We start from the raw sequence: 16,147 nt of genomic DNA, 5'->3' as shown, positions 1-16,147 counted from the left end.
ATCTGTTTAATTGCATGTTTATCTGTTTGACTGTTTATTTATCTGTTCAGTTTTTATGTTTAAACTGTTAATTGAAGGCCTTATCGGCGGACGAATCCGAAATCGATTGATGTTCTATGATCGTTAGAATTAGTGTGAAATTATGGCATATTTATCTGAAAACTGAATTGGTATGATTAAATTAGATTAAAATGGGTTAAATTGCATTGTTGACTTAATTACTATTTTGCCATTGTGAGTGGCCACTATCTAAGACCACCTTTGAGCCTCATTACACCTAGATCAAACATTTGCTCAACTCATTTCCCTTGTTCTTGCCGACCAAGAGAGTTAGAGTGAGAGAAGGTGAGTTCCTCCTTGATAATTGCTTGTAGACTTGGAGATTTTAGAAGATAATTGTGAATTTGAGCTCCTACACCTTATAATTCAGACTTAGGTAAGGATTTCACCTTTTCATTGATGTATTTAAGATTGTTCTTGCATGGTTCTTGAGCCTCTAGAGAGCTAAGTCATGTCTTAGTCTAATAATGTTGAGTTGGAGCTCATTCTAGGCATGCATGTTGCATGTTCATCTTGTTCATGGATATTGGTTTGAAAATGAGTTTAATTGATCTTCCTTTGGGCTTTGATTTTACAAATTGAGCTTTGAATCATGTTAAACTATGAGTTTTGAAGTGTTTTCCAGAAAATGAGCCTAAGAGGATCGAATTTGGCGTTTGAAACTTGATTTTGAGCTTGAAGTTCGAATCTGGGAATTCCAGATTTTGAACTCACGCTCGAGCGGGGTGACTGGCGCTCGAGCGTGGAAATCGTGCTCCCAGTATTTTGTTCTGTTTTTAAGTTAGCTCGAGCGGGACCTTGTGTCTTACGCTCGAGCGGATGTCGAGCGCCCAATCGAGCGTGGATTTCACCTATCCAGCATTTTTGACTGTTTTGAAGTACGCTCGAGCGGTTGAGTATGCGCTCGAGCGGAAACCTTTGTCTGCATGTCCCCTTGAGCGGATTAACCTACGCTCGAGCGGGACCCCTGTTTTCTGAAAATTCTGAAAATGCTTTTAAAGTGCATCTTTGCATCCTCATTTCATCCTAGGCATTCTTAAACCTAGTTTAAGGCATCTTAATGAGGATATAGATGTAGAACCACACCGAGGCAAACTAGGGATTAAATTATTATCTTTCCCAACTGTGGAGCATAGTGTGTGTTCAATCTGTAAACTATGTAGGGTTGGCGACTGGGGACGCGCTCTAGCCTAACTGTAACCCAGAACTCTGTGAGTAACAACTGTGTAAAGATATGTTCAAAATGATTATCTTCTAAACAATTGAACTGTACTGCTTTCTGAACTGATACTGTTAATTGAATGAATGTATGTCCTATATTCTGAACTGTATTGTGGCATCCTTAGTAACTACTGTTTACTGTTACTGTTACAGAGATCTCTGTCGGTTCCCTTGTTGGAACCACTACTGTTTACTGATTGATGGCCATCATTGATTGTTCGGTCTTTCAAGACCTTCTGTTTACTGTACTGTTATGCTAATGGATGTACCACATATGACTGTACTGACTGAACGACTGAAATACTGATTTAATGAACTATTTTCATTACTGTAAGGACATTCATTCTAAACCCCTTTACACATTATGTTATTCACTGGGCTTTAGCTCACTGCTCATATATATATGTAGGTGTACAGGCACCAGACCGCGGCTAGAAGCGTCGGGGTTAAGCTCTAGTTTTGTCAAGCCAACCACTGTGCCTCACTGCGAGGTTCCGAGCCTGTCAAGCTAAGGCTATGGGTTGTTTTAGTCTTCCCCCTTCTGTTCTGTTTGTAAACTGTAGACTGTTACCGTACTGTTTAATAGGGATTAGGTCCCTGAACTGAATGATTGTATATATGTACATACTGTTTTGTCACTGACTGCATATATGTATGAAAAAGTTTTTTGCATGCAGACTGTCACAGTTCATTGGACATTGTTTATTTACTGTTTTGGCTTCCGCCATGCCCCTGTACTCTGTTTTACTGTATTACTGTTAAGCAGGCCTTCGGTAATGTCGGATTATTGGCCGGTTATGGTGCTATACCCATAGGGGCGGGTTTGGGTCGTGACAACTACTTACCTGCTACCCTTAAATGTGCGTGTATCCTATGCTCCAATGATGATTTTTTTTTTATTTATAAACCATTACTCTGATACCACTTGTCACGACCCGCTCCTCGTACCTAAGGGTTAAGCATCGTGATGGTCAGTAACTGAAGTTACATCCGGCCAATTCATAAACAAATAAATAAACGCGAGCGGAAATAATATTTAAGTAAGGGTACCAAAATAATCACTGGAGCTTCTCTTTTTATTACAAAATTTATTGACCAAAAAGGTCGATATTTACATAAAAAAAATTAGAAAACTGCTGTGTGTGTTTATTCCGTAGCCTCGCATCTAAGACTCCCCAAAAGCTATTTCTGAATTGCATTGTTTCCTGAAAATTGGTAAACAACTATAAGCACATGGCAGAGTGAGAAATATTATACCAAGAGTATAAGGGATACGAAATAGCCATGGATAGTTAGTTAGGCCAAAATATTTAAGATAACTTAGTCGAAACAAATAATCCTTTAAGTAGCAAAAACCATAACTACGGTAATTTGGTAAACAAATCATTTAAGTAGCAAAAACTGAAATACAGAAATTATGTAAATATATAACCATAACCACGGTGCTGAACAGAATAGAACAGAGGTCACAGGTGTGACAATCAGAACAGAGGCACGGATTCAAGAGGTAGCTCGTATGGATTCTAGAGGTGGCTCCCACAATAGTGTAGCACTTAGCTCCGTACAGAACAGAGGTACGAATTCAAGAGGTGGCTCGTACGGATTCTAGAGGTGGCTCCCATAATAGTGTAACACTTAGCTCCGCATAAAACAGAGGTCAATGGATCTATGATAGACAGAGGCCAATGGTTATTTAAGTCCCCCAAGGCATGGGACTCTCGTGGTGGTACTTACAAAACATAATTGTCTATAAGGTCATAGTCAAATATTCTTTAAAATATAACCAAAGATATCCATGGGTTTCCTTTTAACAAATAGGGTTCAAAACTAAAACCACGTAACTGAAATGTTTATATAATTTATAATAATTTATAAAACATAACTTGAATAAAAAAATATGGTAAGTCAAAACATAAGTATAATATATTTTGGTAACTCAAGGTATAATATAACTCACTTTAACTTTAATGCCTTACTCTTTTTTTTACTATCAAAAACCGCTTCCACCATTTTTTCCTTCCTTTCTTCTCTCTCTTCCCCTCCTTTCTCTTTCTTTTCTTCTTTTCTTCTTTCTTCTTTCTTTTTCTTTCTCTTCCTCTTCCTCCTTCAGGTGAAACGCCTCTCTGGGGGAAGGGATAAGGCGCATATGTAGCGTGCGAATCTCCATCAAATTCAATTAATTCTGGGGGAAGGGATAAGGCGCATATGTAGCGTGCGAATCTCCATCAAATTCAATTAATAATTATATAGATTCGTTCTTACCTTTTATAAATATTTAAGATAATTATATTTTGACATAATATTTTAATATAATTATATAAATTAATTAATTTTTAATTAAATTACACTCTATTTTATACTAACAGAAAATTAATTATTTATTTTATTACCACACTCATTATTATTATTATTATCAATATTATTATTATTTATATTTTGACCCCTAAACTTTTAATAATTATATTATTTTATAAAATTACACATAATAATATATAATAAATTATATATTTTTTTAACTATGATTAAATAATATTAGTATAAATTCTGTAGAATAATTAAAAATCTGGGTTGTTACACTTACTGCAAGTAGACCCGATATAATATTTAGTGTTTGTATATATGCACATTTTCAATTCGCACCTAAAGAGTCACACATTATCACAGTCAAATGTATTTTTAGATATCTTGTTGGCACTCCAAATTTGGGATTATGGTATCCTGAGAGAACCACTTTTGAACTTTTTAGTTACTTGGATGTTGACTTTGCAGGATGTAGACTTGATCGAAAAAACACAAGTTGTACTTTTCATTTTCTTGGACACTCACTCACTCACTTCTTGGTTTTGCAAAATACAAAAATCAGTGGCTCTGTCAATTGCTGAAGCAGAATACATTGCTGCCGCTTAGTGTTGTGCGCAATTGCTTTGGATGAAACAACAACTTCAAGATTTTGGATTTCATTATGATCATATTCCTATAAAATGAGATAACACAAGTGCCATTAACTTTTCAAAAAATCTTATTCAACACTCACGCACTAAATACATTGAAATAAGGCATCATTTTCAAAAAGATCATGTACTTAAAGGTGACATTGAGCTTGAATTTGTACCTACAAATCGTCAATTAGCTGATATATTTATCAAGCCTCTTAATGAAAAACAATTTTGTTATATTAGAACTGAACTTAGTATGATGAATAAATAATAATAATAAATAAATAAAATAATTATAATAATTATTATATATATATATTCTCTCTCACTCACCCATTCTGTCTCTATCTCTCATTCGCTCTCTCCATCACTCTCTATTTTCTCTTTCACTCTTGCTCTTTGTTTCTGTCTTTGTTCTCCTATCTCTTTTTTCACTTTCGCTTCTCCTTCATCATTCAACTTCGGCTCCACCAGCCACAACATCATCCATCACCTTCATCACTACCATCATCCATCCAAATTCCTCACCGACCTACCAAGATCTATCATTGCTCTACATCCATCACCAATCTACAAAAATTCATCACCGATCTATATGATCTTCTCCATTCTTTTCGATCATCAACGTCATCACCGATCAACATGTTAAAATTATTTTTGCACTGTGTTATATTTTTTTATCTTGTTATTTGTGCTCCAAACTCTCTTGGATTTAATAATGATTGCTTCTACCTTGTCTGAAGAAATTATTTTTATTTGTATTTTCTCTTTTTATGCTAGTGCACTTCGTGTAATTGTTTATGGCCGGATCTTAATGGCCCTTAGTATTATAGATCGGTAATTTGTTTCTTCCAATATAAGTAATTTTTAGTGCATTAATTTAGGGGGAGACTCATATTATGTCATATTTTGAGATTAAAACAACTATTACAAAAAAAAAAAGGTGCTTGTATATTCTGCGCATAATTTTAGGGAGAGTATATATATATTTTTACTCCTTATCTGCACCAATTTTTTTTTTTGCAAAGACAAAAATTAAAAAAAAAGAAAAGAAATGCTTGCAATTTTATTTCAGAAGAAGAAAATATTACTCGATTACATGTAAGTTTTCAGAAGGCTTCACAGATTTTTTTCGTTTCACTTCTCTCAACAACTTTTCATGAGCCCCCTTTATATGCCTCTCTCTATTTTCGACTTATGTGTGTCATGGCATTATAACCGTTGCATAATATTGCACCGCATTATCCAACTGAGCATTTTTCCTTTCTAGCTCTTTCTTCTCCTTACGAATATTAGCCAGTTGTTGTTTTAACAAGCACACATCATCTTTCCATTGTTGATTTTCTTGTATTCTTGTTTGTAATCGTCGAGCCATATTGGATACTGCAATCATTGCCTGTGTACTAAGAGCCATAGTGTTATTAATAGCATCGATATCATTCTGATTACCAACAACACTGGGACTCTCATTTACAGGAATAGCGTGTGACTGCACCATTGGTAACCTCTCATTTGCCTGCATTACATGCACCTCATGCATATCCGAACCATTGATGGCTAAGATAAGGAATGACATGATTACACAAGAAGGTAAAACAAATTTTTCTCTTCAAACACTTGACAATTTCGTATCTCTGCCTATCATCCTTGTCACTTTTTATGCACTTCACCGATCCAATACTCGATGCATATCTGCTCAAATCTTCTATTTGTCAACATTTTGTGCGTCCAAGATGCTCCAAAATCCCCACAATAATCCCGAAAAGACATAAGGACCATTATTATATTTTTGGCATCTCAAATTATTTTATCAAATGTGTTTGTTTTCTCTCTTCATGTTTTATTTTGATGATGTCAAAGGGGGAGAAAAAATATGATTTTGAACTGTTTTGCATGCATGTGCTTTAATTATATGTTGCAGAGTCATCAAATATTTTGTTGATTTTAATTTTGTATCAAATTCATACTTGTATTGCCATCATCAAAAAGTGAGAGATTGTTAATCATATTGCTTAATTTTGATGATGTCTACAATATTATTTAAAAATTTTAGATTTTTTTAATATACATATTCTATATTATTTGACACAAAATATTATCTGTTTAAAATATATATTGTATGATACATTTGTTATAAATATTATTTAAATGGAAATATTTTGAAAGCATTACTACTTTCGTTTTTGAAAAGGGAGGCAGGTCACTATTCACTTTTTGACAAAATTAATATTGATTAGTTGTATTATTTTGACAAATGTGATATTAGTGAGTTGTCATTTTTTTGACAAATTTAAAATACTCACATGGGGTGGTTGGTTTATAACAAAAATATTTGATTTATATTTTGCATGCAAAGTGAAACATACTCAAGTGATGTTTGAAAGCAAATCATACTTTATATATATATTCTTGTAAAAAGAAAAAGATGAGCAAATCATTTGACAGTGGGTTTTGCATCATTCACACACACATATATATATATATATATATATATATATATCACTATAATAAATAGAAAAAGTTAGTGCAAAAGTTTGACAAAATCCTTACATATATATAATATTATATTCAAAAAGTTTTGAATGAATATTTAAAAAGTTGATTTAACTTGCTTGAGTTTGACAAAAAGAAAAAGTATGCTGAGCTACAAGCTGTCCGTAAGAGCGTCTGAGCATGAAAGGAGCATCTGCATCTCTCCTAACGGATATATTTTTGTTTATAAATATAAGTGTTTGTATAGAGAAAAATTAAGAACTTGAAGAGTAAAAAAAATCTGTGTGCTCCAAAATTTTGAGCATATTGTATTATGTTCTTTCTCTTTCAGATCTAAGTGTAGTCTTTGCTCTTACACTTTCATATGTATTCTTTGTGAGCAAAGTATTGTAAAAATAGGGTTAAAGTATCTCTTATTTTTATTCATTATTTCGTGAGAGATTTTTTTAAGGGTAAGACATTTATTGTTGAGTGAGACTCAATAGATAAAAGTAAAACCTGTGTAAAATCCACAAGCTTGGTGAAGCTTTGGTGGAGTATTGATTCGTTTTGATAGTAAAGAAATTCTCAATGAGGTTCCTTGGGGAGTGGACATAGGCCCGGCGTGCCGAACCACTATAAATCTCGGTGTTTGATTTTCTCTCTCTATCTTTCTTACTTTTATATTGATAATTTTTGTTCTGTATTTTATTTGTTAAAATTCTGAATATTGTGTTTATTATTTTTAATATTGTAAAATTTTTAATAACCCAATTCACCCCTTCTTGGGTTGCCTACCTGGGATAACAAATACAATTGTTATCTTCAGCCAATTTCTGAACAGAGACAAGATTAGAAGAAATAGAATCTGTATGTTGCACTTTATTCAATTTAAACAAGCGATATGTAGTTGAAAGAAGGCCTTTACCAGTGTGTTGGATAGGAAAACTAACTTTGGTTAAAAATTAAACAAAAATGACACATTGACAATCACGTTGCATAAAAATATTTTATTATATATAACTCACACATCTAACACAAATTCAAACTCCAATATAAATTATATTTTTTATGTTATGTGAAGTTATCGTGACATTTGCTGTCTAATTTTGAACAGAAATTAGCTTTAGGAGTAAACTGAGAAAAACTTGAAACATTAAGGGTTAAAGTTAGAAAAAATAAATTTTAAGAGTCAAAGAAAGAACGTGGTCAAATATAAAGGAGACAAAGTATAATTTATCTTTATTTAAATAGTAAAAGTATAAATTTATACTTAATTACTTAGAAATTATCTAGAATTAACATCTTATAATTTAGATTTATTCTACATATAGATCTCACGCTACACAAATTTAATTTCAACCATACAACTCTCATCCGGGATACATTTAGCTTCGTTTGATTTTAGATTTTTGGTTAAAAAAACATAAAAAGACAAAATTAACTACATAAGTTAATAAGACAAAATATCACATCGAAACCATAATCATTACATTTTTCTTTCACAAAAGTCAAAAAAGTTAAAAAGCCAAACCAAATGAGCCTAAAAAAGCTAATACCAAACGAAGGTTTAAATGATATTTTTCTATAAATCTTATTTCTTAATATTTAGAGTCTACAGTGTATGTTATTTAAAAAGAGTAATGCTAAAGGCTTCGAAAAGAGAGGCGCGAATTTGCCTCGAATAGGTTTTTTTTTTTTTTTTTCCTATGTTGGTTTGGTTTTGTTTTTTTTTTTTTTGGAAGGGTTTTTATGTGTACTCTAAACCTAAACCCTAAAAAAAAAAAAAAAGAATCAAACCAACATAGCCCAACAAAAAAATAATAATAATAATAACAACAACAACAATTTAGCCTAAGTGGTTTGATAAGATGAATGAGTTAGGTTAGACTGATTGGGTGATAAAATTGACTGATCAGTTAGACTGCTGGTTAAAATTTGTTAACTTCATATAATTTTGTATGAGTTTTTACTGTATTTTTATTTCAAATCAGAAAGACTTGGAAGAAATAAAAAACTAAACCTTAAATTCTAAACTCTACAAGCATTCCTACACATAACCATCCGTAAAAAAAAATAAAAAAAAAATAAAATTACAACTGCCCAATAAGTAAATAAATAAATAAAAACAACCAAACTAACATAACCCAACAAATAAATAAAAAATAATAATAAATGCAACGAAATCAGCACAGTTTTAAAGAAGAAGAAGAAAAAAAAAAAAAACCAATTCGAGCCACTCTCGACGCCTCAAATTCCAGGTCTCAATCTTTTTCCATTTAAAAATAAAAAATAATAAGAGTTGGCCTCTGTTCTGCTTTATGTGTTTAATAAACAAAGGATGATTTATTTTTGAAGAAAAAAATAATTTAGTACGTTTGGTTTGAATTTTTTAAATTAAATTTTTTGAAAATTGAGTTTTTTGATTTTCATATGTTTTTGTTTTTAGTGAATATTTTTAAAATTTTAAACATTTTTTTTACTTTTTTAGATGTACCTTATTTAGATGTATCTAAAAAGTAAAAAATTTGTGAAAAAATATTTTTAAAAATTAATAAATACATAAAAATACAAAAAATGTACTAAATTTTCGTATTTGTTTTTGTATTTTTGGTATTTAGTGAATTTTTAAAAGGTTTCTTTCCCAAATTTTTTACTTTTTAGATATATTTATGTTAGGTATGTCTAAAAAGTAAAAAAAAAAAAAAAATTGCTTAAAATATTAAAAAATTCAGTAAAAACAAAAAAATACGGAAAATAACAAAATAAAATTTTCTGAAAAGAGTTTTTGGAAAACTCTAACCAAGCATGCTTAGTGTTTTTTATTTCAGTTTTCTAAAAAATAAGTTTTTTATTTTTTGTATTTTTTTATTTTTATTGAATATTTTTAAATGTTAAGCAATTTTTGTTTTTTTACTTTTTAAGATGTACCTTACTTAGATGTATCTAAATAGTAAATTATTTGTGAAAAATATTTAAAAAATTAATAAATACACAAAAATATGAAAAATGTACTAAATTTTAGTATTTTTTTTATGTATTTTTTATATTTAGTGGATTTTTTAAATATTTTTTTTTCAAATATTATACTTTTTAAGTGTATTTATGTTAGGTGTTTCTAAAAGTTAAAAAATTTAAATATTAAAAAAATTCAGTGAAAACAAAAAAAATACGAAAAACAGAAAAACAAAATTTTTTAAAAAGTAAATTTTGAAAATTAAAAACAAACAGAGTGAATGGATTGTTTTTTCTACATGCCTAATCAATAAATTTTAATAGTTTAAGGACGAACAAAAACAATTTCGTGGTTTGAGATTCCTAAATTTTTTTTTTTAAAGAAAATTACTGCTAATAGCAGAAAGTGTTTGAGACATACACAAACTTTTTATAATTTAAATCATAATGATGTGATATAATAATGTCAACTTTTAATTTGTTATACAATTAATACTAAAAAGACCCAACTCCTTTACCACATAATGTATATTTGAAATTGTGAATCTCTAAAATTAGGATAACTCTATTTACACACCATAATTTATCTTAAGACACACCAGTACTTAATTCACACTTTTAATAATTTAATAAATAATAAATTTGTTCAATACCCACCACAATATTCCATTTTTACCTTTAATCACACACCCCACCACTGCCACTACCTATAACCCAGCTCTGTCGCCGGCGCCGATGTAGCCCATTCCCTTTGTCCTCTCTTCTTCAAGCCACCATTGTGATCTACTCCTCAGCCTCCCCTACTTCAGATCTAGGGTTTTAGAGGCTAGAGATTTAGGATTTCAGAGGCGAAGGAAAGAAGAAGAAGAATGAGGGAAAGAATGGTGAGCGAAGGGTATCAGAGGGAGGGGATTGAAGAGGGAAGTTAACGAGAAAAGTGTTGCAAGGGTGGCGCAAAGGGATAGAGAGGATGACACCAAACCGGTGGGGTGACAGCATCATCACCGGCGCTGGCTAGGGTTTACAGTGGCACCATAGATCTTTCACCCCCTTCTATTGCCACCAAAACCCCCATTTTACAAAAGCAAGCGCGCGCGCGCGCGCGAGAAAGAGAGAGAGAGAAAGAAAGATGTGCAATTTACAGGAAGGAAAAATCCCGAAATCTAAGTGAAAGAGGTGCTGGCGGCTGCTAGAGGATGCGGGAGAGGGGTTGACAGCGGCAGAAGGTGGAAAAGTCACTGGCAGTGGTGACGGTAGAAGGAGGGGCTGCTGGTTAGGGCTTCGGAGGAGAGAGAAAAGAGAGAAAGTAGAAAATGATATTTTGGTAATTCTTTTTATGGACAGAATAGTAATAAAAAAAATTTTAAAAAAAATAGTGTGGGATGAATAAATTAATGGTGTGTAAATAGAAGCACCCCTAAAATTACTTTTCTTCTAGCAAAAGTAAAATTTTACTTTCTTTACTATCTCACATTCAAAATCAATGAAATTACTCACATAAAAGGTGAATTTTTTTTCATTGATTATAGATTTTTTTATGAAAAAATAAAGATATATATATATATATATATATGTATATATGACTTTTAATGTTGTTTTGGTAACATGTCAAAAAAGTCAAAAATCAACTTTTAACCTATTTTGAGTTATATCACCTTTCACATAAAACAGTAAAAAAAATTTAAAAAGTCAAAAAATTAACTTTTAACTATCTTTCCAAAATACACATGTGCAACTATATTAACCTATTGTCAAACGATCCCTTATTTTCAATTATTTTTCTAGACAATAGAGAATTAAAGTTTGAAAAATTACACGTTTATTTTTTAAAAAAAATATTTACACAATCATGAAAATTTTTATAATTTTAATATTTCAATACGTATTGAGTTTATCATTAATATATAATAATTTTTTCAAACTTGGACTGAATTGATATTTTCCAATAAGGAAAATGGGTGGAAGCTCTAATTAGAGCTACCACTAATGATGTGGGAGTAGGTCTTACCCACTGCCACAATATGTGGAGTCCGGATCCTTGGCCGCCCCTTCCTGCGGCTGTTCCTACGGCACCCCCAAAACAACATCGTTTTGGGGGAAATTTCAATTTAAAAAAAAAATAGAACAGAAGCAAAGTAAACCAGAGAGAGGGAGAAGAGGATCTGCAAACCAAACCAGACCAGAGAGGGGAAGAAGGGAATCTGCAAACCAAACCAGACCAGAGAGGGGAAGAAGGGGATCTGCAAACCAAACCAGAGAGGGAGAAGAAGATGTCTAAAAAAAAAACTATCAAACCCACCGTAGCTCTTTACACAAACCCAAATCAACTTTCTCTCCCTCTCAACCACACAAACAACCCCAAGATTGAAGAATTGGTACCGATTGATTAAAACTACAACCAAATAAGGCTTGATCTTCTTGTTTTCCTTTTCCTTCTCCCTCACATTTTTGTCATATGAAATTGTTAAATTTGTAAAAGGAAAATGCAGTTTTGATTTTTTTTTAATTTTAAAATAAGTAAAATTTATTGAAAAACAGGCAACAAAGGGGTGTACAACTCATATGCAGAAGAAGGTGTATAGTAATTATGCATCACAAACCATATCAAAAAGGCTTTACAAAATCCAAAAATTGATCCAAGAAAGAATTAAACCACCTCCGTGGACCAACTATACAAAAATGACTAAAGAATACTCTTCAATTTAAAAATACATCTCTCAACACCATCAACAGATCCCCTATATTGGTCACCCCAAAGTACCCACAACAACGCTAATGGGGAAATTTCAATTTAAAAAAAAAAAAAACAGAACAGAAGCAAAGCAAACCAGAGAGAGGGAGAAGAGGATCTGCAAACCAAACCAAAAAAATTAGTTAATTGTTCAGGCCCCTCTTTCGTCTCTCGCCGCCTAAGTCGCCTCACCGCCACGTCAGTCGCCTCACCGCCGCCTCTCTTCGCCTCGCCTTACCTCCGTAGCCTCTCCATTCGTCGCCTCCACTGCCCTCACCTCGCCTTGCTTCTGCCTCCCTCGCCTCCGTTCGTCGACTCTCTCCCTCTCTCTCGTTGCCTTTTTTGTCTCAGAGGCTAGGGTTCAAAATAAGAAAAGGGAAAAGCAAAGGGGAAAGCAAATAAGGGAAAAAAAATAAAATAAAATACTCCAAAACGACGTCGTTTTGGAGGGCGGTAGGATACTGCGGCCGAGGATCCAGACTCCAATATGTGTTATCACTACTAAAATTTTGACTTTTTACGACGGCAAATGACTTTTTGTGACGGCAAGAGAGGGGTCGCAACTGGGGGCGTTGCAAATGAGTCTTTGCGACGGCACAATGCCGTCACTAATGTTTTGCGACGCCATTTTTTCTTTTTGCGACGGCACTTTGCAGTCACTAATAATGTTTGAAATTTCTTGACTTTTTACGATGACACTATTTTAACGTCGCTAAAAATGTCATTTGAGATGGCAAAAAACGCCGTCGCTAATAGTCTTTTTTTTTTACAACGACAAGAACACTATTTTTGCGACGGTGTGGTGCCGTCACAAAAAGTATTAAAAAAATAATAAAATTTCTATTTTTTGCAACAGTTTAGTGCCGTCGCAAAAAGTAAAACCTGTAACAAAATCAATAAAAATATTAAAATTTTCTGTTTTTTGCAACGGTGTAGTGCCGTCACAAAAAAAAAAAAAAAAAAAATCCTACGATAAAATTATTAAAAAAATTAAATTTTTTCCATAATAACATATAGGGATGGCAATTTGAAACCGGCCCGATGGGGACCCGATCCCCCGACCCCGAATCGAGTGGTTTTTCCCCGAAAAATACCCCCGACGGGACGGGGATGGTATTTAAAAATCAATCCCCGAACAGATTCGGGCCGGGGACGGGGATCAGTGTCCCAGCCCCGTACCCGGCCTGGCCCCGTCCCCGTTCCCGTCCCCGACCCCCGGCCCGATTTATCTCCGATATTAAATTACAATTTTACCCTTATATACACACACATGTATATATATATATATATATATAAATCACTGACTTTACGTTGACCACTCACTTTACAAACCACTGACCTTACCTTTTTTTTGTTTTTTTAATAAGCACTTAACAAACCACTGACCACTCACTTTCACCTCAGATCTCATCTCTTTCTTCTCTACGCCGTCTTCGTCTCTCATCTCCCTCTAGCTCACTGACTTTTCTCTCTCTCTCTCTCTCAGATCCACAGCCACCACACAACGTCTCTCATCCACTCCCTCCCTTCTCGACGTCGCCGACCACCACCGCCGCTCACAGATCAGATCAGATCTTTTTTTTTTTTTTTTTTCAGATCTGTTTCAGATCTATCTCAGATCTGTTTCACATTTTTTTTTTTAGATCTGTTTCAAATCTCATCTGTCTTGGATGATGATGTTGTTGTATTTTCTGAATTTATTTTTTTTTCAGATCTGTTTCATATGTATATATATATATATATTTCTTATATTTGTTTCAGATCTGATCTGTCTCGAATTTTTACAAAAAAAAAAATTTCCAGATCTTTTTCAGATCTGTCTTGGATGATGTTGTTGTTGTATTTTTTGAAATTATTTTTTTTTTTTTAGCCTGGGATTGCTCGGGGTCGGGGAAACCCGATCCCCGTTGGAGACGGGGGTGGGGGCAGTGATAGATTCCCCGTCGGGGATCGGGGCCGGGGCCGGGGGAAATTCGACCATCGGGGATCGGGGACGGGGAGGGTGATCCCCGGCCCCGCCCCGCCCCGTTGCCATTCCTAATAACATAAAAATTCCTATATAAAAATAACAATTTCCCCATAATAAAATGTTCTTCCATTCATAATTACACATCAACAAAATTATCCCACTACATAATTACACATCAAGCTTAAAAACTTCTGGAATTAGCAATACCCAGATACAAAAACAGAGAAAATATACAAGGAAACTATGTCCATTCTCAATCCAACAATGCAAATTCGAGCTATTGTCTGCATTGTTAGCTTAAATCAACAACAACCAATTGAAAAAACAGAGAAAATTTAATTTTGTGGTACTTTTTTCAGAGTAAGTAGAAAATGAACAAATGTTGGAATTTTCAATCTTCTTTCACCTGTTCTGCAATGTTTCCTGCTTCAGAAAGAGCTTCTTTGTTTTGGAAGAGAGCTTAGCTAATGTGGTGGTGTGGACACCTCCAATTACAGCAATGAGAGGAACCAAAGCAAGAGTGACAAGTGCTAATTGCCAAACAGCAGTGAAACCCACCACAAATCCAGACACAAATGTTGCCATATAATGTAAAAAATTCCCCAACTGCACAAAATCATACCCAAAAAAAAACACAAACCTGTTCAGAATAAATTTGCAAAACTTTGACAACAAAACATTGAAACCAAACGGGGTTTTTCTTTTCATTCACCTTCTCGCTAATGGCGTCCTGAACCATCACTGCATCAGTGTTAATGGCGAAAACGACATCGGAAGTTCGGACCTCTGTATCGAAAAATGGAATGTCTTGATTCAGAGCTGCTTCTAAGTACTTAATCCTCATTTTTGTCGATTGTCTCTCTTCAGTCCACATCCAACACGAAATCTCTGTAACCATTTTTCAATTCCTTTCAATTTCATTGCAAATTTATGAAATACAAACCAAGAATTAAATACCCAAATGATCAATCTATATATATATATATAACTCACCTGCCCATGAAGATGCCCATATTGCAGCCCCAACAAGAAGGAAGTAAAACGCATACTGCAAAAATTCACAATCAAAAACACTTTCAAATCCACCAAAAAAACAAAAAACCAATATTGATAACTTCGTGTGTCATCTTATCAATGTTGTTCGCATTAGACCCAAAAGAATTCACAAGATCGGCGAAGAATCGAAGAAACAGAGGCAACGAAGAGCCATGAACAATGGCACCAACAGTCCCAATTGCCATCAAAACATAGTCCAACCCCAAATCCTTGTGAATATAATGAACAGACAACATTTCTGGTAGTTTACCCCAAATCAAACCCAAGGTTAAAATAGCGGGAAAATGAAATGGGGGAATTAAAGAAATGGGGGAATTAAAGAGCAGGAAAATGAAGGCTCCGTTTGGTTATGATTTTTTGAATTTTTTGAATATTTTAAAATATTTTAATTTCAAAATATTATGATTTTAATTTTTTAAATTTTGAAATATTTTATAAAAATAAATTCAAACTCTATTTTATAAAAATATTTTTAAATATTTTAATTTTTTTATTATGTATTTGGTTACGATTTGAGTGTAGAGTTGTGAAAATAGTATGAAGTTTCGACTTATGTGTTTGGTTATGAGTTTTAAAAATAATTTTTTAATTGAGTTTTGTTTTATGTGTTTACAATTTGAGTGTAGAGTTTTTTTAAATTTAAAATATTAACATTTTAAATTATTTCAAATTTTTGAATATTTAAATTATTTAAATTTTTACGATTTAGATTTTTTGAATATTTATTTTAATTTTTTACTTATTAAA

Source organism: Camellia sinensis, chromosome 1 (assembly GCF_055761805.1).
Source record: "Camellia sinensis isolate YWXY chromosome 1, ASM5576180v1, whole genome shotgun sequence".
NCBI lineage: Eukaryota > Viridiplantae > Streptophyta > Magnoliopsida > Ericales > Theaceae > Camellia > Camellia sinensis.
This window is presented reverse-complemented; position numbering follows the sequence as displayed.